The 25,039-nt window shown below is 42.5% G+C and overlaps 1 long non-coding RNA gene across 1 annotated transcript; it reads left to right on the top strand.

The window, feature by feature from the left end:
- The first annotated feature begins 17,613 nt into the window (after positions 1-17,613).
- LOC122492423 lies at positions 17,614-19,474 on the top strand. Its single transcript, XR_006299615.1, has 3 exons — positions 17,614-18,079; positions 18,224-18,356; positions 18,462-19,474. It is a non-coding gene; the product is annotated as an uncharacterized LOC122492423 (long non-coding RNA).
- The last annotated feature ends 5,565 nt before the right edge of the window (positions 19,475-25,039 follow it).

The raw sequence follows: 25,039 nt of genomic DNA on the forward strand, positions 1-25,039 counted from the left end.
AGAGGACCGTTGAGGCTGGGTCTGTGGCTCCACATTCCCCAGAGATTGCAGACAGAGCAGGCACAGAGCTTCCTTGTCATAGTCGTTGGACAAAAGTCAAGGGATAACCAACAGAGAAGATGGTTTGCTTCACCGTAAATGTTTGGATTAGTCAAGTTGATGACTTGCAAGATTTTGTGAGGAGCCCGCGTCTCTTGACCTGCTGCTTTGGCTCTCTGTGGGGTCCCTAATCCTGCTTACTCCATGTAACACAATGTTTTACTACACGGGTAAACTGCCTGCCTGCCTCACAGTCTTGACATGCAAAAGAAGAACTCCTCTTGTACAATGAGAAACTTTGAGAAGAAAGAATTCATTCTCATATCTGAGGAGAAGAGCTAGGTCATTGGTAGCTGGTCTATTAGCATAAAAGATATCTCTTTCTGTTCACTCATGGGTCCCCACTCATGAGGAACTCTAACTGCTTAATTTCTGCAAGTTCCTGAAGAGGTTGTCAACAGTGACCAGAAAAGTGAAATTTTATCTGAGAGAGGAAGGCTAAGCAGACTATATCAGAGTATACTAGACTTTGTTGCAATAACAAATGACCCCCGGAACTAAGTGGCTTAAAATGAGATTAATTCTCAGGGCGCCTGGGAGGCTCAGTCGATTAAGCGTCAGACTTTGGCCCAGGTCAGGATCTCACAGTTTGTGGGTTTGAGCCCCACATTGGGCTCTGTGCTGATGGCTGAGAGCCTGGAGCCTGCTTCGGATTCTGTGTCTCCCTCTCTCTCTGTCCCTCCCCTGCTCACACTCTGTCTCTCTCTCCTTCAAAAATAAACGTTGAAAAAAATTTTTTTTAAATGAGAATAATTCTCACCCATGCTACACTTTCACTGAAGGTTGGTGGGAGGGCTCTTCTCTCCATGTGACATCATTGCTCTTACTACAAGGTTCAGGATGATAGAAAAGCCACCAGTTAGAACAATGGCTTTCGTGTGGCCAGGAAGTACAGTCCTAGTATGTGTCTGAAAAGAGAGAGAACCGAAGTATGTGTGAACAGCCAAATAGGCCAGTTGAAAAGATTTTCTTGTTTTTTTTTTTTTTTTAACGTTTATTTATTTTTGAGACAGAGAGAGACAGAGCATGAATGGGGGAGGGGCAGAGAGAGAGGGAGACACAGAATCGGAAGCAGGCTCCAGGCTCTGAGCCATCAGCCCAGAGCCCGACGCGGGGCTCGAACTCACAGGCCGCGAGATCGTGACCCGAGCCGAAGTCGGACGCTTAGCCGACTGAGCCACCCAGGCGCCCGAAAAGATTTTCTTGTTGATACAGAAATAATGGAGTTGATGGATGCAGACTTTACCAAAAAGGTCAGAAGACTCTTTAAGAGATTACAATTAGAATCCCCAAATTCTAGAATTGAGAAAAAAAATGCTTGAAAATTTAAAACTTCAGCAGATAATTTGAAAGGAGAATAGCCTTGTCTAAAGTCTGAATTAGATTCTTGAAGAATGAGCGTAATGATTATCTCGCAATACAGAGCAAAACTACCAAGAAATGAAGATACTGAATAAAACATAGAAGAGACATAGGAAGGCAGTTTTAAGACACTTAACTCGAAAAAAAAATTCCAGGAGGAAAAAACTGAACAGATGGAGGAGCAACAGTAATTTAAAAACAAGAAGGAGAAAAAAGTTTCTTAAGATAAAGAAAGACTTGAAATTTCTATTTGAAAAATATAGTTCAGGTCCAGGCCAGTTTCATGAAAAAATAAAGTATGTATATGCACACATACCTATATCTACTCACATAAATATACACATATATACATACATATACACATACATGTAAATACACCTATGAATCCCTGTGGATATGTATACACTGGACTTATAAATACATGAGGGTGTGTGTGTACATGTGTGTTTATGCAGGAGAATACAGGGTATATATGTGTAATCTGTATCTCCTGGAAATTCTAGAGAGACAAGGAGACAGAAGTTTTTCTAACCTTCGAGAAAGAAAAAATTTATTTAAAAAAATTTTTTTTAATGTTGATTTATTTATTTTTCAGAGAGACGGAGTATAAGATGGGGAGGGGCAGAGAGAGAGAGAGGAGACACAGAATCCAAAGCAGGTTCCAGGCTCTGAGCTGTCAGCACAGAGCCCAATGTGGGGCTCGAACCCATGAACCACAAGATCGTGATCCGAGCCGGAGTTGGATGTTTAACCAACTGAGCCCCCCAGGCACCCTGAGAAGAAATTTTTTAGTAGGGAAAGAATCAGACCAGCACTAGCCTGCAACCATTAAAGCCAGAAGACAGTGGGATATTGAGAGGCTATTGAGAGAGAGCATTGGTGTTGGGAATCTCAGAGATTTCACTCACCAGTCAGACAAAAGACGGAAATAGTCAGACCTGCACAGCCTTAGACTGTAATCTGTTCTTATACTGGGTCAAAATACTTGATGAACTCATATAACCAAATGAAAATTGAAGAAGAATAGACATTTCAAGACAGGGGAGAACAGTGATGAACAGTGAATTGAGCAATATTTACTCATCAGAATAGCTCCATAAAGTCCTTCCCCCCTTAGCCCCCCCCAATTTTTAAACAGGGAAACAGACTTTGGCACTCAGAATGGTGAACTGGGATTCAAGCAGAAGCAGTTTGAGTACAGAGCCTAAGCTGTTAAACTACTTATCCATGTGACTTTCCTTGATGCTTGGGTGTCTTAGTCTGTTCTGGTTGCTCTAACAAAATACCACAGACTGGGTGGGTTGTAAACAACAGAAATGTATTTTTCCCAGTTCTGGAGGCTGGAAGACCGAGATGAGAGAGACTGCATGGTCAGGTGAAGGCCCCCTTCCAAGTGGCAGATTTCTCACTGTATCCTTACATGGCAGAATGGGCAAAGGAGCTCTCCCGGGCCTCTTTTATAAGGACGTTAGTCTTATTCATGAGAACTCTGCCCTCATGACCTAGTCCACCTGCACCCCTCAAAGACCCAGCCTCCTAATGCCATCATATTAGGCATTAAGATTTCAAAATGTGAATTTGGCTGAGAGGACACAAACATTCAGATCGTAGACCTTGGGCAGGGTAGCACTGCTTAAGTAAACCCAGAAAACCAGGACTTACCAAGGAGAGAGAGACACATTTGTCAACAAAAGGTGTTTGATGAAAGATACCAAATACAAAGTCCAAATATCAAAAATAAACTAGGAAAAACATTTATAACACCTGACAGAAGTTTACGTAAGTAATAGGACCAGACAAGATGACATGAAAAGTAAACCACTAAATAAGAAAAGGAGCAAGGGTATAAACAGGCCATTTATAGACAAATGAATGCAAGTTGCCAATAACTTATAAAAATATGCCTCACCTTATTTGTAATCTAGATGGCATAAATTAAACAACATTGGAATAAAAATTTTCCACCTTTAGGATTGGCTACAATGAAAAGCAGGTGTAACATTTACTATATAAATGATGGGACTTCATTATATGTATACTTACATATGTTTATGGGCACAGTGTAGATTTATACATTAAGGACAAATAATCCAGTAGAATTTATGAAAATGAAAAGTATACACACCAAAGACACCCACTGGAAAATATGGTTATATAGAAACCACAGCATACTACATTGAGACATCCGTGTATGGGTAAATGTTTAACTACTGGCTCTCAAGAAAGAAAGAAAGGAAACAAGGGAGGGAGGGATATGAGGAAGAAAAGGAAGAAAGGAAGAAAGAAAATCTCTCCTTTGTGGCACTTGCCTCTTTCTATACTGTAAATACTCCCACCATGGCCAAGTTCAAGCTATTAATGTGCAGCCTTGGGAAAAGACGTGCACCATCGTATGGGCATGCTTGTAAGACATGTGCACTAGAACTCCAATTACATTACTGTGATCTCTTTGACTTCTGTAATCTCTGTATTGTTAGATTTGTTAAAAAAAGGCATTAAATACTTTTGTAGTATTTGACATTCTTATAAAATTTTTATGGAAGAGTGTGCTTCACTAAGTCTTCTACAGTTACCCCCTAAAGTCTTTCAATATTTTAAGATCTGGTTTACTGGGTTCTGGAGTCTCAAACTCAGTCAAGTGCTCCATTACTATTTTCTCATCATCTGGTTAGACATTGTAAAGTAATCTGACAGCTCCCTTCATAAAATGAATCTTCAGGGGCGCCTGGGTGGCGCAGTCGGTTAAGCGTCCGACTTCAGCCAGGTCACGATCTCGTGGTCTGTGAGTTCGAGCCCCGCATCAGGCTCCGGGCTGATGGCTCAGAGCCTGGAGCCTGTTTCCGATTCTGTGTCTCCCTCTCTCTCTGCCCCTCCCCCGTTCATGCTCTGTCTTTCTCTGTCCCAAAAATAAATAAACGTTGAAAAAAAAATTAAAAAAAAAAAAAGAATCTTCAAACACTCCAAGGTTGGCAAAGGAATTACAGATAACTTCATTGCTAACCTTGGAGGATCTGTGTGTGATTATATTAAGGGAGCAGTCACGTTTCCTTTCAATTTTAATTTCACTGGAATCAAGTTTCATGGAGACAGAGACCGTATTTGTCTTAGTCTCCAACGTTTCTAAAGATTAGCCCAATTCCTGGCACTTGGGAATTAATAACAAATTAGCTAGTAAATAAATACATATTTTTTTTTTACCACTTTTGCTTCTTTTTCTTTAAAAACTACCCTGATAGAGAAAATACCAGCAAAGAGTAGTTCAGTTCCCTCTCTGCTATGAACATTATCGATACTACACTTAGCCCCAACTGTCTCCACTTCTGTTTTCCTATTTGCCTTGAGTTTAATTAGAAAGACTTACAGAAGAAAAAGGTGCTTATGTTTCTTCATATTTGCCTAAAAAAATCTTTGCTTCCTTCTCTGCGTTAGCCTGACACTTTGTGTGCATCTTTCACATTGCACATTTTTCCTGTCTTCGTACTCACCCTTTGAAAATATAAGCTCATCAGAGAGCTTTCTCTGCAGCCACTTGATTAGTATTATCATTTAAAAATCTTTTCCTGTTATGTTTATTTGGATCTTTATGATCGTGTTATCAGAGTTTCTTCTTTTAATAATCTCTTGCCTCGTTTGAGCCATCTTCCTTTTTAATTTCTCCAGCCATGATGCCATTTCTATTTGCTTTGGTCTGATGAACAAAGAACTTAAGGTTTCCCAGCATCCTTGGCTGACTGGATATGGGTGTCACTAGCTATTGGACTGTTTTCCGCAGTTTTATACCTATCTTTGTTCCTTTCTTCCAAAGCCCTTGGGCTGTAGTATATGGGACAGACATTTCACTGTTTCTTCATAGTTTAATGATGTAGGTAGTGTTTGCTGAATGCCCACTACATGTCTGTCTGAGTCAGTGTTACCTATTTTATTATAAGCTCCTAGGAAAAACAAATGTCAAGATGTCTAATATAGTGCAGTTACTTTGGGCACTTAAATGCTGTGTGTATTTGTGTGTGGTGTATGTGTGTGGAGAAAATATTTTATTTACGTGTTTTTAAAGGAAAAGTTCTGAAATATGTTGGTGTTTAGGTAATTCCAAGTCCTTTAAAAATAATGTAGTATCTGTGAGCCGTGTGTGACTGAGTCAGTCAGCAGGTATGGAGGAATATGGAATAAACCTCAGAGTGATACACAGAGTGACTCCTTAATATCATTGTAGAACTATCTTACAAAGTAGAAACTGTAAGAGTGTTTACAAACTTTGTCATATCTCTAGGCTGCCTGTTTTATTCTTTTTGCAAAGGCCATGAAGAGATGGGGAACCAGAAAATTTAGAAAGGGAGAGAATATTCTGTGTTAAGTAGTCTAGCAGACAGGAGAGATGCATTTTCTATTAGTTTCAATGCTAGAGAAAGTGAAAACTTAAATATGAGAGAAGGCCACATGGAGTCTAGATATTATACTGGAGGATAGATGATTTTGAGCAAAGAACTGCCCAACACACACACACACACACACACACACACACACACACACACACAGAGAGAGAGAGAGAGAGAGAGAGAGAGAGAGATGCGGAGACAGAGAGGGACAAGAAACCCAGGATAGCGTGAGACCTAATCAAGTTTGTGTTTATGATCATGCTTAGATTAAGTAGTGACTGATAACAGTGTAAGGTTTTTCAATGTGGCACCTCATTGTACTTACGAGTTGAAATTTCTTTTGCTATTGTTCTGTTTATTGTTTGACTAAACATAGAGAAAGGTAATTGTTTCAATAATTGTGTCTATTTTGTGGGGGAAAAAACGTTACCTGAGTGGAACGATGATGCTATTTATATCTCTGTTTTAGCCCCTGCGACCATTGTTAAGCCACCACTGCTCAGCTGGCAAGTGGATATCTGACCTGTATGCAGTGTTCAGGAAGAAATGAATAGTCTCTTTCTGTAAAGCCATGCCTATAAAATGACAGTAAACTTTGTTGTAATTAGCTCTGAGACTCTGATTAGGAACATATAAACCTGCCAAAGAATCTTTATCTTGAAATCTGTGGCCTGAACATTTCTATTGTCTGAGCTCAGGGGACAGAGACAGCTTCAATCTCCAAGGAATCTGGGATTGTTCATTGAGTTACTCTCTGCTTCACCTGCAAAAATGGACATTCCCTTTGTCCCTTGCCAGATTCCCAAGGGGATATGAAGAATGAAGTCTTTAAAGCTCTGCAGAATATATATATATATAAATAATTGCTTTAATTGAACATTCTCCCTGGGCAGACAAATAGGCCCTATGATTTGACAGGTTCCTTTTCATCTCCATTACCTGTGATGGAAATGCATAAATCCCGTTCTAACCAGCCCATATGTTAATATCTTCAACAGGATCCTGATAGATCTGCCAGCCTAGATGGATGTGATTTCTAACCAGCCTCACATTCCAGCTGTGTAACAAACTAGAAGGGCAAGGCAGATCCAATTTGGGCCTTTCACTTTGCCAAGCATAGTAATGAATTCATCTCCACTTTCTCCTGTTAGAGCACTGAGGCGAATTTTAAAAGGCCGAAGTGTTTTAAAATGATGACCAGACATGAGTTTGAGACATAATTCAATTACACAAGTTATTACAAGGACACCTACTAAGTGCAGGACCTTCTACTAGGTGGTCACTAGGGGACATGTTGCCAAATGCCAACAACACTCAGTCGCTTCTCTCAAGAAACAAAATGTGATCAAGGAGATAAAGGGATCCATGTTTAATACTAGTAAAAGCGAAATGTGATGAAGCAGAGCATATTACTAAGGGGAGACTGACTGATAAAATCAGGCATAAGGAGATGGAGAGGAGGATTTGAAGCAAGGCTTGAGGAGTGTAAGGTTTATGACTTGTTATTTCTGCAGTTTCAAAGCTAAGGACCTACCTAGACAGAGGTGAAAATGGCCATCCCTTCAAGCGCATGGTTAAATGGTGATGATGCTGTGGACACTTAACAATAGACTGTCTGAATAGGCTCATCTCAGCATGGTGGCCGTGGAGCCTGGGTAGGAAGTTGAGAGAGAGGGGGAGATTTTAGAGCCTTAGGTCCTAATGGGAGACAAGATATAAAGAATAGATGATGCAGGAAACAGAGTGCAGATCAGTGACAGAAAGCCAGCAATGAATAAACTTTAACAAATAGGGGCCTCTTTTCAGGCCTACATTCAAGTGGAACTTCGTGCTTTAGGAACTGTCGGTTTTGTTGATTCCTTACAGTACTGTCTTCTACCTTACCTTGGATTCCAAACATTTTGCAGTTTGCTTTCCTAGAAGATAATGCTGGATTCCTGAGTGTTTTACCTTGACAGTGTTGATATACTTAAGCCCTGTTTACCCAAACAGTGGCTTGGGGTAATTTTGTTTGTCTACCTAAATAGAATAAGATTCTTTTCCTGCAGACATCAAACATATTACTGTTTGTGATCATAAGGACTGTCAGTTTCAGGACTGTCCTAGGAAAGTAGAACAAAGTTATAATTTTATGTAATTAATCATAATGCAGGTCACTTCCATACAGTACTTTTTTTTCTTTTTTAAGAAAATTAGTTGATTCCTTTGGATTTTATACAATAAAGAAATTCTGGTTTTGTTCCTTGCCTCTTCTCCCTTTATCAATAAATTAAGACGCCATCATATCAACTTCATCAGTCATTAACAACAACAAAAATAACACCAGCCCATTGTTTTATATTGACTATATTGGTGAAATTAATACAGAGAAAGAACATTCTGTGAGCCGAGAGTTTAGTGGAAACCGGAGCTTTAGGGAAAAATCTGCTGGTCAGGAGTCAGGAAACCTGTTTGTTAATTCTGACTTTGCTGCACATTTGCCGAGACTTGACCGGTGTCTTTCTCTCTGGGTCACTGTGTCAGTGTTGGTAAAATTTAGGGTTCACAAACTCGTTTCGTGGTTCCACACAATCATGCCAACAAGAAACACTACTGAGCACGTATTCTGTGGGACACTGTGCTAAGCCCTCTGCTTGTATTACCCCGCTTAATTCAAATAACAGCTCTTCTGAGGTGAAATCGTTATTATCCCATGTTTTCAGTGGAGGGGACTGAACATAAAGTATATGGTGGTATAATGTACCAGGCATTGCACTGAGGGCTTTTCATGTAGTTTAGCCCATTCTCACGTAGTCCTCACAGCAGCCTTACATTCTAGCGCTATTTTAGGTGGAAGGAAATGGAGATTCCAGGAAGCAAAGTGATTTGTCTACCCTTGCGCCCAAAGAGCATGGCAGATCCGGGACAGATGCGCAGGTTTCCTGACTCCAAGGCTGATGCTCATCCAGTATACCCTGTTTACATCGAAACCATTGGAATTCGACTCATTTCACGTCTATTTTATCTGAGAAACCTAGGAATTTGGCAACTTGCAAGCCAAATCTGGCCCGTGGATGTGTCTTGCTTGCCTGCGTGGCAATTAAACAATTTTTGTACTTGCCGACATTTTAATGTCAGCAAGCTTCCCATAAATAATCTAGATTTCTGGCTTCTTTTGAAAAATGGAAAGATCTGGCATCCCTAGGCCCTAATCCTTTCATGGCAAATGACCATTGGGACTGAATCGTGTGCTCTTCGTTTGTCTCTGTTACCTCCAAAGCCTTTGTGTTCATGTGAGTTTTTTGACTTCTGGATTAACGATTTCTACTTCTCCAAAATCAAGGGATTTAAAGGTTTGTGGTATAGCACAGCAAGTTGATGGTCCTACTCGGCTTCTTCCTCATGATATCCATAAGAATGAAAATCAGAGTGGTGTGGGTCTTTTTTTTTTTTTTTTTTTTTTTTTTTTTTGCGCAGGGCTTTTACAAACAGAGCATTTCTTCAGCATAAGTGACATTTCAAAATCAGGAAGGCGAGATGAGTCGTAATTGGCTCTGTCACTATTTGGGTTTGATGCTGGCACCTCATGTGTTTGCCCTGGTTGAGTAATCTGTTTGCATCTGTGTAGACCACACACAGACAAATGTGAACTCTGTTTATATTCATTTCCTGCCTGGGAACTTGGTTCCTCTGGGTCACAGCTTTGGAATGATTGATGGATTGGAAATTTACTGGTATAGACGTGGATGCAAAAACTCACTTAAACCCATTTGGGAAACTGACCTTAATAACCTTCTTTGAGCTACAGTAAAGGGGACATTGTCCAAGACACCTCCAGTGGATTAGAGCATTTGTCATGAACATCATGTCTAAATATGAGGTGTTCAATGTGATCAAGGCATTTAGCATTCCCATTTTGTAGATGAGGCAATTGAAACCCAGAGTAATCTAAAGTTACATTAGTTAGGGAAGTACCCATTATATATCACCAGCACCTCTCAGTAATAAGCAGGATTCCCTCTTATTTCTTGGATGTCTCTCAGGCAAGTCAGCAAGCTCCATTTCTAGAATTCCTGAAGAAAGACAAAGGTACCCCTCTGTTCATGTTTCCTATGAGCAACAGTCTGCAAAGGACCACGAGGGAAGGGATTGAGCTTAGGAGACTGAACACTCCTAGCTCTGCTCTGTGCCTCGTCCCAGGGCCAACCACAAGGACTTCCTAGGGCCTCTTTCCCCATTGTGATGGTCTGGCAGAAGAATGTTTGCAGTATTGCTCTCAGTGACCTGCATATATAGTTTTTTGGCATTTAAGATCTTATCCCTAGCCTTTATAGTCAACCAGTGAGTTACAAGTAAAAGTAGGTGAGTAGTAAATGAGAAAATCCTGGAAGCCCTCCAGGAGGAGACTCACTGGCACCATCTTTATCTGGGACACTTCTCTGGAATCTACCCTTGGAAACCTGGGGATGCCTAATCCAAGTTGGGAGGCTGCAACATACCTCCTATTACAGTGTGCATCAGGATTTTTTATTGGAAAAGATAGGCACTTTAACTCAATTTCTAGCACTGAACTAGGCATTATGAGACTTACAAAAAGAACATGTGTGAAAACCAGCTTCACCCCTCAGGGAGTTTGTACTCTAGGTCAAGGATGTGTACAAAAATGTTCGAGTAGGAGCTTCGAGGCTTCTCTGAGGCACTGACCACCAACGTCATAGAAACACTATATGATAAGTAATCCCTTGTCCATTCCTGACTCATAATAATCGAGACACTGTCAGTGACAAATGCAATTTTGGGACAAAGGAAAGAAATTCAGGTGGGGAGATGTTAAACTGCCTTAGACTAGAGACTAGGTAGAATTAGAATTGATTTCAAATAAGCCACCACCCTTTAATATTCAAGACATTAGGCATTAGTAAAGCTACCAAGAGGCCATGTTTAATGTTATAACTTTATACAGGTTAAATAGCCAGTGAAGGAATGAAAATTTGAGCACAATTTGGGATAGCATAGAATATTTTTAACGTGATTCCTAAGGAAGTGCTGAAATCCTCCTTCTGTATGGGTACAATTGTTGGCAACCTGTGATACCATTTTCATTCTGTAATGGCACTCATGCATGCAAGGAACCCGGGGAGTAAATAAGCCTAATGCAAATGTGTTTCCTTTCTCCCTTCTGCCATGGTTCTCTTTCAGTAGACCTGGAGATTTGAAGGTGACTGTAATTAAACATTCATTCCATTGGCATTGTACTTTTCACGTGTGAGAAAACTTAGCAACGAGTTTTTCCCATAAATAATGTGCAGAATCCATTTGAGTGGGCCAGATCATCTAGAACTTCACTCTGACCCTTGGTAGTTCCGGCTGTTGTATCTATTTTCAGTGTATCTCATGTAAATTATTATTTGTTTCCTAAGTGAGTTGATCTGACTGACAGATGAAGCATTTCTGTGCAGACAGGAGCAGAAGTTAGAGAAGATCATGAAAGTACATTGTGTGCACCTTCATATTTGGTGCTTAGAAGTCTTTATTTGTTGTGCTTCTTTCCATGCCCTTCTTGATTCTGGCTTCTTTCCGGCCATTGTGACAGCTGTTTATTATTCTGTTTGCAATTCATTTCTGGATGAATTACCCATTGCTTTGTCTGCTTATCATTGTTGTGGCTTCTTTAAGTTCCCATGTGGTGGGGGGTTGGGGGGGGACAAACCAGTTCTAGGCTGTGCAAAGGGCTGGACTTTCTTTTCCCATCAGAATTATTTTTAGAAAGCTGCTATAGAATTAAGCTTCCTCAATCAAGTAGGATTTATGTAAAGCCATACTTTGGTGTGATTTCCTCAGATAAAGCCTTAGAAATGTTCTTTTAGAATCCCCTAACTGGTAGGCAGGTCCGTTCTGTGGGCAGGCTTGCCCCATGCACCAGGAGCGATGGCGGAGCCTCTGAGGTGCTGACTGCATGAAGTTTCCGGTGGCCTTTCACTCTTGAGGCACTAGACTCAGCCCGGAAGGATTGAAAGGATATGACAGTGAAGTCTGTCAGCAGCCGAGATGGGGATATGGAGTGATCTGTGTAATCAATACTTTATTTGGATTGTCAGTTGTAAAGGCTTAGAAAACAATGCAACAGAATACTCAGTTCTGAAATAACACCGAGTGTCATTTCACCTTTCTTTGATTCAGAAGGTCCTTTAGAATCTTCATATCCTGAGGGAGCCAGCTAATAAAGATTGGAGGCCTAGAATGTGTGTGAAACCAGCCTCTATTCTAGTTGGGACAGGAAATATGCAAGTGGAAAGGGTATAAAGTCCTCCTGGCCCAGGACAGGGATGACAACCCAAAGCAAAGGTAAGGGTATTTGTAGGTAAGGGTACCAGTTTTCATTGCTGTGTGCCTGTGCTAATTGTTTCCCAACCCTTCAGTTCTGGAGTATAACATGGGTCAAGTTAGGGCTTTCTCTTTATCTGTTTTGGTCTGTCACCTGTTAGCATTTTGAGGTGCTTCATAAATCAGAAGGCTACTTATCTTCAGCAGAGGCCCAGAATTTGCAGGAAAGATCTGCTGGGGATGAACCTGACATTGCTCTGTGTAGCTCTTCTAGCTCCCTCTGCCTCTGGACTCTCACTCAGAAACAGGCTGAGAGAACATATCTGATGATGCAGCATCCCCCGTCCTGTGTGCCTGGAGGGCTTCGCACGGGCCACATGACTCTGGTGTCCTGACTTGGTGCCCTGTCTCAGTGCCAGCTTCCATCTGGGTTTCCAGGCTCATCCTTCAAAGAATTGAAAATAGCATCACAGTTTCCTTCTCTTAGGAGCTTTCTCACCTTTGACAAGCCTGCGGGACAAGCGGACCTGACCTCTGTGGCCTCTTGTCTGTCAGCCCTGTTTGAATATTCACTCTGCGGAGCATCTTGCCAGGCATCGTGGAAAATTAGAGAAGAAGGAGGTGATGCACTCCTGGCCTTTGAACATCTTATCAACTTACAGGAGAGAGAGAGAACAGCACAAAGCAAAATATATGAAAATTCAAATGTCAGCCAGACACCTACTGTTCATTATTTATAAATCCAATTAAAGTAGCCTAGGAACACATATTTATGTTCATATATCAATATGTACATAAAGTTAAGGCATTTGCTGAAATGCCTTGAAGTAGCTGGAGTTGGAAGAAGATAGTTTTCTGCTGCCTAAGTTTTTGGCTCTCCAGGAATGACCCTGAGCGACAAGGATTTAAGAGCAAGTAGTTTATTTGAGAAGTTTTGGAAACACCACTAAGAGGAATGGGAAAGGAAGCTAAGAGATAGAAAGGCGGCCAATAAAGGGTGTGTTACTGAGCCAGGGGCGGATGATGACGGACACTTGAGCTCAAGCCCATGGGGAAATTCTGGGGAGCAGCTAAGGACATTATCCCCCGGACTCTATCATCCTCCGGTTGAGGACTCCTCTCAGGACGAGTTAATGCCCACATTTTCCTGGACTGCCATGCCCATACAGATAGTTTTTGGAGAAAACTCAAATGCAAAGAGATGCAGCTAATGGTGGTCGGAGGTTGGCCTTGAAGAGGGCTGAATGATAGGGCGGGCTGGATGTCAACAGCCTCTGCTACATTTACAGGTATTAACGGGAACAATAGCTTGGAACGGTAAGGAGAGAGAGGTTTTGTACATTGAGGAAGCCACTGTGTGTGAAGGCCCAGATTAACAGTGGGTGACATCGAAGCCAGAACCCTTACGCTTTCTTATGTGAGTTCCTCGAGGAGTGTGGTCCAAGTGGCGTAGGGAAGAAGGTGTCAGCTGAAGCTTACTGATGATGGAAGGCAGTTTGGAGTCTGAGGATCCAGGTTGTAATGGCTCCGAGTTCGGATGCCCCGTGTTCTCCTAGGCATATCTTGGCTGCAGATCATGTTGGGGCTAGCAGGTGGGGTAGCAACACCGTGGATTATAGACAACCACTCTATCTGTGGCATGAAGTCCTGATTCAGCCACAGGGCTCATTGCAGAAGAATGAAGGCTGCATGTGTTTGGAGATGCCGTGGCTTAACAGGTGCTTCTTCAACTTACCTAGTTTGAAGAAGCAGGTGGTGACCAACAAGCGGTGGGGATTTCATCCCGGGCCTCCTGCTATATTTACAGAGGATAAGACTGGTAGCATTATTGGAGAAGTGGGGATAGGGGTGGTCGTGGTCAGTACCTCTAAAGTGGTTCTGATATCATATAGTCTCCTCTTGCACTGCATTGCATTGTATTATGTTGTGTTAGTACCTTCTCTGGAGAGCTGGCAGATGGGGGCAGTTAAGACTGTCAAAGGTCGCAGCATTGCAGAGGGCTCCCATTCATCTGACATAGTTAGTTGGTGATGTATTGCTACAGAAGGTCTGCACCCTATGCTTTAGCAAATGCCCCTGCCAGGACTCCCACGTGTTGATCTTTGCTAATGGAAATGTCCATGTGTCTTACTTGAGTTTTAGCTGTCCAGGCACGTGTGCCCAGGAATGAGCTCCCAGAGACTGCACCTCAGGGGTTAATTACTCTCTGATGTGTCAGATTATAGGATTTGATGTGCTCTGTTCCCTTTTTCTATCCTGTATTTAGATATGAGGCGGAGAAGATCTAGAATAGAAATGTCAGGATATGTTAATAATTTATTGACAGCTGTATGTGGGGGAAAAATGTAGGATGTGTTCATATATTCTTATGCACACAGTGACATAGCTCTGTCCACAGAAGAGAGAGAGGAAGAGTGTGTCAGGTTGGGTCTGATCAGGAGACAGCTAAGCAAGTTACTTTAGCGGAAGGAAGTACTGTGAAGAGTTCTGTACGGGACAGAAAAGTTTTTCTTGACTCCTTTAGGGTCCACGACTGGGTCCGGAAAGCAAACCAGCAAGGACAGACTAGCAAGAGAAAAGCATATCCATTTATTTAATAGAAGTGTGATGCCACGTGGAACCTTCCCAAGGAAATGAGACCCACGGCAACTGTTAGAGCTGCGAATTGCTCAGCGGGCGTGCTGGAGGGTGGGCGGCTGTGGGGGGATGTGACAGGTCACAGAGGAGGAGGCGAGAGTAGTGACTGGGGGAGACTGAGCAGGGCCCTCTGTTAGGATTCTTCACGGTGTCCCTTTGTCTTGAGAGATAAGGGTGCTCCTTTCCTCCGGGTACAGAGAGGACCCCTCACGGGAGGGCTTCGTGACCTGTTTCAGAGAAGAAGGGGGCGAGGGGGCGGAGGTCAGAGTAACCTTACTGCTTCTTCTCATTTCTCAAACTTCTTCAGTTTAAAATATTCCGTGTGCCAAGGTGGCGCATTTCCCGAACTGCACCACTTGTTACCCAGGTGTTGGATAATCCAAGAGTTGCAAAGGGACACCGAGGTTCACGGAGGCCACAGACTGCAGGAAGCAGCTGTACCTCTAAGGCTGGGGGCGCAAAGGGAAGAAATTAGGATAATGAAAACTTCAGTACTTGGATGATGGACCTTGCAGACGGGGAAACTAGACCTCTGAGAAGGGGGCGCTGGATGGCTAGCTGGGCTGGTATGTCTGAAGGAGACTGCCAAGTGGAGTCAGTTGCTCTGACTGGAGCCAGTTGCTGTTGCCAGGGTGGGTGAAGACTTCTGTCTGGAGCCACGTCACAGAAGAGGAAGCAGATAGGGGAGCCAGATCCCTCTCTACCCCCTGGCGCTGGACCTAGCAGGGAGCATGCATGCGGCCCAGGAGAAATGTGTTTTGCAGAGTCCCAGCCCCGGCACTACGAAGCAGGATGGGTTTGGACACGAGACACAATTAAGTTACAAACCAACATAGAGAGAGAACATAAACGTGTGTATACACAGAAGAGAGAAAGAAAGACAGAGGGAGAAAGGACATGTGAGTGAGCTGGCAAGAACAAGCATGTAGCCAAGAGCTGGCTGGGATAAAGATTGTTGCTACTCGGTTATAAAAATAATCATCATAATAGCCTGCATGAAGAACTTAGTGCAGGGGGGAATAGCATTAGAACCCTTGTTTAGCAAGGGGGTGGGGTGGTGATTAAGTTCTAAAATCAGAGCATTAGGGGGAAATCACACATAAACACTAGAATCAGGCACGAAGACTCTAAGAGCCTGTTGAAATGAGAAAACATTTCTGTCTACTATCCTGTGCTCCGTCTGTGACAGACACGTGCGTCCTGCCCCCTAGATATTATTATTTTCTCCCTCTCTTCTGCTCTCTCACCAAGCACAGAGAGAGGGATTCTTAGAAGTTACGTGTGTACGTGTTGCAACTTCCCCTTGAATTGTACCAGGTATGTGCTGAGCACTTTCTCATGTGCTGTTTTACTTGATGATCACGTTGGCCCTAGACATGGTATTATTATGCCTCCCTAATCAAAAAGAGATCAGACGCACAGGAAGGTTGACTGATGGGCTATGGGCACAGCCAGTGAATGACAGAACCTACGTTTCGAACTCAGGTGTTATCTTGTTCCAACCCTGTGCTGTGTAATTGGCGTAGCCCTGCTCCCTGCCTCCGAAGGTTCTGCCCTGACTTTATGTGTCTAGGGGAAATCAAGTCATCTCTAACATCAAAATAAGAGGCCTTTGCAAGGTCTTCAAGGTGCAGTAGACGCACAGTATCCAGCATGGCAGCCATTGGACATGTGTGGCTATTTAGATTTAAATTAAGTAAAATTAACTAAAATTTAAAAGTCCGTTCCTCAGTCACACTAGACACATTTCAGGAGCTCAAGAGCTACATATGGCTAATGACTGCCATATTAGCACAGAACATTTCCATCCTCACAGAAAGTTCTGAGGTAGATCCATAGTGAGTGAGAACGTGATTCTAAAGCTAGTTAAAAAACGTAGTGCCCCATCTTCCTGGCTGTGCATCCCCGGGAAGATTCCTTAACCTCCCTGTCTCTCAGTTGCCACATCTGTAAAATAGGAATACTCAAGGAAGCTCCTCACAGGGTTCAGATGAGAGTTAAGACACTATTTACAAAGTTCTTAGTATGGTACTTCACACATCATGGCTTCCTAATACATTACCTAAGGGGGGAAAAGGTCTAACTTGTGATTTTCTAAAAATTCCACTGTCTCTATTTACCGTCTGGCATTTTTGTTTGAGAAAGAGAGGAAGAAGTTTGAAGCAGGGGGAAGAGTATCTTGATAATTTATGTTTGGAGTGCTTCATGGAGTCAGGGAATCCTATATAAATTTACAAAATTATTTTATTTCATATACATTACCATGGCTCAACACCATGTACCAGGTTTCGATCTAAGAACTTAGCACATATTCCCTCGTTCAGTCCTCCAAATGGGCCTGTGATGAAGCTAATCTCTACCCTCATTTCAGTATCCCTTGCATTTCTCTACACATTTTACCACTTTTCTGGGTAAGTCCCGCAAGAGTGAGGTAGAGGGGACAGAGATGAAAGAATAAGATTCGACCCTTTTGAAGAGACTAGAGAAACAAATGACTGTGGAGGGAATACTTTCTCAGGCTAGATATTTTGTGTGCATTATTTAATTTGATGTAACGGCCCTATGGGATGGGTGATCTTTTCCTCATTCTATAGATGCGGAAATAAGCTAAAGAAGTTAATTACAACTAGCCCGGCATCACACAGTTCTGGATGAGACCTGTGATTCTAACCCAGGCCTAATATTTTTCATGGCATCTTGATGTCTATTAATAGGGAAGGTAATTTAAACAATACTTCTTTAATGTTTATTTTTGTGAGAGAGAGAGAGAGATTGAGAGAGAACACGAGCGCAAGCAGGGGAGGGGCAGAGAGAGAGAGAGAGAGAGGGAGAGAATCCCAAGCAGGCTTCACACTGTCAGCACAGACCCTGATGTGGGGCTTGATCTCCTGAACCGTGAGCTCATGAGAGTTATCACTGGGTGGGAAGTTGAGAGTTTGAAGTCGAAGACTGAAGTCACTAAAGAGAAGACCAGGCGGTTGTTGACACCCCTCCTACCCCCCCCCCACCCCACCCTTTCCCTGACCACCACCCTGGGGCAAAGGAAAATGGAGAACCTCTTGCTAACTTCCAACTGCTCTCTGTTATGTAGTATTTCAGTGACAGGATCCACTCAGGAGAGTCGGGGCAAGGCTGGCTGAGGTTCTCAAGGAGCTGAGTTTTGAGTTCAGGTGCCTGCGTGGCAGTGGAATGATGCTTCCTGACCTCTCAGACCTTTGAGACCTCTGGGCGGTCTTAGACTTCACCTGGAGCCTCCTGTCCAGCATGCGACCATCTAGGGGAGTTCCAGGGAAAGGTGGCAGGTAGAGTATCCTTTCTGAGTTTTATTCTCTCTCATCCTCCCTTCTCTTCTTTCTGTGTGTCTGTGTTACTCTGTTGTGTCTCCTTCTCCTCAAGATTCATCGACCAGTGATGCAGGGGTATTTATTTTATGTTCTTGTCAACAGAGATATCATGGACTGAAAGGTGATGGGTACCCCAATGAGCTCACTACAAGATCTCAAAGATTCCAAACCACTGGCTGCTCCAAAGCATAAAGCCACCCTTCTGGAGAGTCGGCAGGAAGGAAGCCTGGCGGAGGTGAGGAAACATCACTCTTCCCTCTGCCCTTGACTCCACCGGCCTTTAGCTGTCAGATGGTCGGGCCCAGGCCTGAGGGGCTTTTTCCCGTGTGTCCTTCCACAGGCTCTGCTTTTGGCCAGAGGACAGACCACCTCCTCAGGTCTCTGGGGGAACTGCTGAAGGACAGTGAGGAAGATGTTGCTGGTCCCCAGGACAGAAACATAGCGGCTGGAGCCAGGAAGCACCTGGAGTGGGACTCAAGCCCAGCACCCCTTCAGACCGATGCTCTCTGAGCGGCGTGTGGTCCCGGATCGGACTGTTTTGGCTTTGCCATCACGTGCATAACACAGTTCTAGATGCTTTTAAACGGTTGGCTTTCTTTCCTTCCCCCCACCCACTGTCTTTTCTTTTTCTTCTCTTGGCCCTGAGAACTGTAAGAAAAGAATTGTTTTAGAAAGTATAATTCTCTTGCTGACATTAGCCTTGTTTATGAATAAATTCTGTCCCGAAGGATTTTCTGAATTGCAATCCCAGGTTACCTAGTAAATGGGGCTGCGTGGTTTGATTTGTGTAGTACTGATCCTTAGATTAAAAATACATTTTCTTTCTTCTTTTCTTTCTTTCTTCTTTTTTTTTTTTTTTGTAAGTTTGGATCCAGGTAATGGCCCGAGTCACATTTGCTTAGCTAGTGAAGCGATCTCAGTGTGGTATCGCTTGGAGTTGAAATATAATCAAACATATATTATACCTGGGGCTCTTGCACACTATTTGATATATATGTTACGCTACAAAGAAACACAAACCTTGTAGGTTGAAATTTAATTCCTGTCTGATCCTGCAGTTAGAATGGTAGAGAAATTATAAATACCAAAAGTGGCTTCAAATACCCTGAATGTGAGCTAACCAACAATAAGTGGACAGTTTGGAAATGCCGTTTTCCAAGGCAAAGCAGGAACTGGAGATCAGCTGACCTCATCAGCAGGGTTGTGCAGGTCCGTCTGTGGATCTGCTCATTTTGGAAGAATCAGAGAACAAGGCCTGCTTCTGTGTTTGAGTTTACGGAAATTGTGGCGTTGCTGACTTAATGCTCTGTAACTGCCTGCTTTGCAATAAAACACCTTTGGTTGACTCAGCAACAAGGTCTCTGTCAATTTCCTTCAATATTGTGTCCTCAGTGCTGTGTAAGAAAGTCCAAGGTAGACCTTTGAGTGGTTGGCCAGTCAGAGATCTCGGCTGGATGAAGCTCAGTGCTCCTTCAGTGGCATACAGAGTTATCTGTTGTCTACACGTGCGGTCCGTGTGTGTGGTCAACTTCTCTTCTTCATGGTATAGTCAACTCTAGACTTCTCTAGTTATGGCATAACCCATTTAGGCCACTGTGCTGCCATCTGCCATTATTCTCTCATTCTGGAGTCCCCATTTATTTCTGTGAGACTCTAGAGCAGGCTACAAACTCTCAGAATGTCCATTCCCTCATCCACAAAATGGGAATAATGATCCTGTATTTATGGTGATACGTGCTTATAAAAGAGCATCGCATGGATGATACTTTCCACATTATAAACACACAGGGACGTGGCAGCACTCAATAAATGGTGATTCTCTTCTTTGTTAGTAAAGAATTGAAAGAACACTCTTAAGTCCTTATAGTTGACTATACAGTTGACTGAGAGCACCGAGTAGCCTATGAATAGCATCTTAGGCTTCTTTGCTTAAAGCCAGTAGAAAGAAAGGTGAAGATTCATGGGAGAAGAGAATCTGCTGCTCCCTCCCTTGACTATGTAGCCAAATACCTTGATTCCTCCCTCTGTGGAATACAGCAGGTGTTTTACCTGCTTCATGGAGACAGCACTATTGCTTCTACAGAAAGTGAAATTTACCATTCACATAGATGTCTGAGATACCATCTTTCCCACTTGTTTGCAACATCAGGCCCATAGCATCAGGGGGCAGTAGGGTCTCTAAATACTGACAAAGAGGGCCCTTTCACCGTGGGGGAAGAATTTGACCCATCTCCGGCCTCAGCAGACTGCCACTTCCGTAGAGAAAGCACTTTTGAAAACGTCCCTGCCGTCTCCACCATCACACCTGAGATTTCTGGATGACCAAAATGTGATGCAAAAGCAAGAGCTAAGACGATTCATTTCACGGAGGGTGGCAAATAAATTAGTTGTTCTCTGATTGCCTTGGTGTGTATGATAGTCCCATGGGTATCCCTGGACTTCAAGCCATGCGTAGTAGAAAGAACATTTTCTACTTTCTACCTTGAAGTCATCAAAATGGTGATAATAACAAAAGAAAAGCAGGTAACAATTACTAAATGTTTGCTTCGTGATGGGCACTGGGCAAAGATCTTTATAAGTAGTGGCTCATTTACTCAATACAGCAAACATGTGAGGTAGGTACTTTGAACTCGCATTACCTGGATGAGGAACTGAGGCATGAAATTGCTGTGTAAGTGGACCAGGCTCCCCAGTTGGTGAGAGTCATAGCTGGAATGCACCAGGTCTGCCTGACTCCAAAACTTGGGCTCTTCACCACTTTGGTCGGCTGCTTCCTCTCCTTGGCCCGAGTCCCCGTCTGCTTTACTGGCTTCTGACTGTGAACCTTCCCTTTGCACCTTCATTGTCCTTCCTTATAACTTGGGACGATTAATTATCAACCATTCCTGCCTGCTTCCCACAATTACTATCTAAGCTCTTGGCAAATGTATGCAACTAATTGCAAATCAATATGAAAAGTAAAGGTGTTCTTCTGGATGGAGTCCAGGCTTGGCCTACCTTAGGCTGAATTCTGCTTCTGTTTAGCATTCAAAGATTTCAGTGCATCTTATCCAGAGGAGATCCTAACGGATGCGAATGTTGAGTCTAAGAACTTTCTCAAGGGTAAATGAGAGAGCACCGTGTATAGGCAAAATACCATTAGGTAGGCAAAATATTTGGTTGACCATGCTGTCTCAAACCTTGGTTCCTAAAGCTGTATCAAAGGACATCATTTCTGTCACACAGAAACAACCTTTTCCTAGTTTGCTCCAACAGCTCATCCAGAAGGTGGTGTTATGGTGTATGTGTTGAAAGGACACTGGAGTATAAAGCAGTTTATATGTTTGTAGGCAGGTCATAGCAGATGCAGTTGGCCTTGTCTGTGTCTGAGGGCTTTCTCTGGCTGTGGGGCCTGTGTGATCCCAGGCCAGAAGTGCTGGGGTGTCCATTCTTCACCCCACCGAGACTAGCCCTCAACCCCTCTGAAGAGAGTTGGTATATAAATGCCACAGCTCCTCACCCTTGGGTGGGCCAACTGAGGCATGTTCTGCACTGGCTTGGAGTTCCCCAGTGAGGTGACACTCTAGCTGCCCATGGTGGGAACTAGTTTGTTAGCCCACTTTTGTTGGCTGCCTTTCCTTCCTGTGTCACTCTCTTCCTTCTCAACCAGTGTTTCCTGGAATCCCTTCCCCAGTAAGTAGTTAATTTTCTCATAAATTCCTGTCTTAGGATCTGCTTCTGTAGGGAGCCCAAGTGAATTCAAAATTCAGGTGCTGGTCAATTATCAAGATAATAATGCCCCAGAGAAAATAGAGCAGTATCATTCAAGACTAAACCATTTCTCCCCTTGGCCTTCTACTGATACTTCTGCTATGTTAGGGACTGGAAAGGACTCTTTATCAATCTGAAACCCACTTGCCAGAGAAGTTTCCTTCCTGTGAAACAGGCACCCCCACAGGTTCTGAGATACTTTTCCTTTAAATGAAAGACTCAACTAACATACGAGACCAGGCAAGAGTCACCTGATGGCAAATCAAATTACAGTTCACCGGCTAGAACAAGTAATTAAATATAAGGGGGTAATGGGAAAAGGAGGGAGTCACAATCCCAGAGCCCCCCTTTCACCTCTCAAGGACTTCCATTTGCCTTTGAATCACTTCTGCTTCAATTAACATTGATTGAGCCTGCCTAAAGTGCCTGGCTCTTGTCAAATCCCATTACACGGGCTTCAAGGCACTCTCTGTCCGCAAGCCTTTGTTGTGCTGGGACGTTTTGGTGGGCATATCGAATATTGTGTGGAGTAGCTAACACATTGATCAGGACTGTTGTACAAGAGGTTTGCTTTTTCCGGCGTGGCAGTTTTGCCAACGGGATTTCGTCTTTGCCATTAGCATTATCAACTTGGGCCATTTCTCAAAGTTCAAGTTATGATGCTCCAAAAAGCATGTCAGACTGACCTACTGTAGCTTCTAAAGATAAACGTTGAAAATGTCAACCCTGTAAAGTAAGAGATGTGCCTGTTTCTTTGTTAGAGGCATCACACACCTACTTTCTGTATTTTTGGTGTTGCGAGGAGGATGCACAAAGAAACATGTTTCGTGTCTGGGCTTCCCAGTAAAGACTTTGATGTTTATTTTATCAGAGATGTAAATGGTACCCTAGTATGTATCAGAGTCTGCCTTATCTCTTTTCTTAGTAGTCTTTGCTAAGGTTTTGGAGGATAGGACTGTATTTTACGCAAGAATCCTGTTACGAAAAACTCAGAGAATAACATTGTTCCTAAAATGTGCAAGGCTCTTTTATGTAGGGAAAACATTTACTGCCATTGACACCTTTTTGATACTCACATTTTCTTTCTTTTTTTTTTTAACGTTTATTTATTTTTGAGACAGAGAGAGACAGAGCATGAACAGGGGAGGGGCAGAGAGAGAGGGAGACACAGAATCCGAAGCAGGCTCCAGGCTCCTAGCTGTCAGCACAGAGCCCGACTTGGGGCTCAAACCCACAAACTGCGAGATCATGACCTGAGCCCAAGAGAGACGCTTAACCGACCGAGCCACCCAGGCGCCCCATACTCACATTTTCAATCTCATTAATAATTTTTTCCTAAACACTCAAATGCTACTTTTGCCATAAGTAAAACATACTTTACGAATCAAATCATTTTAAATATTTAAATACTGGTTAGAAATAAGCAGACAGATTCACCTAAATATTTCAATAAAATCTCCACCAATGCCATATAAAAGCTTCACAAGCTTAAAAGCAGTGTGCACGCACACACACACATGCATGCACACACGCACATGCACACACACACACACACACACATGATAATCATCATGGGATTCAGAATGTATTAGACCTACACTTAAAAGATTAAGAAATGTTTATAATATGGATTCGAGTTATGTCTTCATTATTTATAAACTTGTTTTATCCCTTCCCTGTTTTTTTTTTTGTGCTTATCAGTGTTTATATTTTCCTAAAGTTACACTAGTAATCTGAAAAAGAATGCAGTTTCAGACTAGCTGAGTTTACAGATTCTGGGGTAGGCACCACTTGGTTTTTGTTTGGCATATGGGATCTTAGTGGATCTCTTCAAAGTTGATTCAAACTTGGGCTGCTGTTTTCTGGCCTGAGGTTTTTCTTAGAATCAAGGTTCAGTTCCATCTTAGTCCCAAGGCAGTGAGCCTTTATGTCATCAGTGACTTGGTTTCTCAGTACTTTTTGATAAGAAAACATCCAGCAACCTCTTCATCTAGGGGATGAAAGGAGGAGTCTGGACAGCAGGTTCTCTTCTTGGGATTGCTGCCTCATGCATCAGCCTCCAACACACATCTGACTTGTGTGTGGATCCACTTGAGAGCAGACCACTTCTCTGGTCAACCAAGAAGAATCTCTAAATTTTCTTGACTTACTTGACTTCGGATTCACTGTGGCTGTTCTTTTCTATTTACTGAGAAAAAAAAAATATGTAAAATAAAAGAAACAGAACATCTCTGTATGTCAAATCTCCAACCTACTTACTAGAAATATTTTTTTAAAATACGCCCTTTTTGTTTTTTAATGACCTTTTTGTATACCTTATACTTTTTCGTTGTTGAGTACTGTTATGGACTCAAGGCTCTTCATTAGGTACCAGTTATTCCAAAGAACTATACTTATTCTTGTTGATCAAATTATTCTTACGTGGACACCCCTTTAAATAGTCTCCTTTGTCTTTTCAGTGTTGCTCCTGAGACGTTTTTGAAAGTCTCTTGCTTAAAGGCAGCAAGATATTCTATACCTGTATTGATTTTTCTCTACCATTAGCTAAAATTTTAGTCCTTGAGAAGCCCTGAATCTTATTAGTAGAGAATAGCAGTAGGATTGCTTATCAGTTTTATCCCCATGAACATAAAGATAGTCAAAATAATATTAATTTTGGCCATTGTAATGGAAGTGCTGGAAAATAAGTATTTAAGGTAGTAAGTTTTCATTATCTTTTTCTCATGTAAGTGCTAATATTACCAATTCTAAATTTTTATTTAATAATAATTTTTAAAATGTATTTTCCTACACCATTCTTCCTTGGATTATCAACTGTAATCAAACTGTAATCACATGCCTTTCTCATTTAATAACCTTATATGTGTAATTGGTCACCATTTTGTACTTCCTTTATTGACAAATGTAAGACAGGATCCAAGTGAAGATAGGCTTGGGATACAATAGAAAGATCAGTTTTCTCATCTGTAAAAGGAATGCTCTGATGAGGTGTAGGATTGAGATCTTGTCCTGTAGGGAATGGAAAACTCCTTGGAATTTTTACCATTGGTCTAAGACCATGATTCTCAAATTAGAATCACTGGGATGGGGTGGGGTGTTAAAATGCAGGTTGCTGGGCCCCGCTCTCAAGTTTCTTGTGACTGTCTCGGGTAGGACTAGAAAATGTGC

This window comes from Prionailurus bengalensis, chromosome C2, assembly GCF_016509475.1.
Source record: "Prionailurus bengalensis isolate Pbe53 chromosome C2, Fcat_Pben_1.1_paternal_pri, whole genome shotgun sequence".
NCBI classification, from domain to species: domain Eukaryota; kingdom Metazoa; phylum Chordata; class Mammalia; order Carnivora; family Felidae; genus Prionailurus; species Prionailurus bengalensis.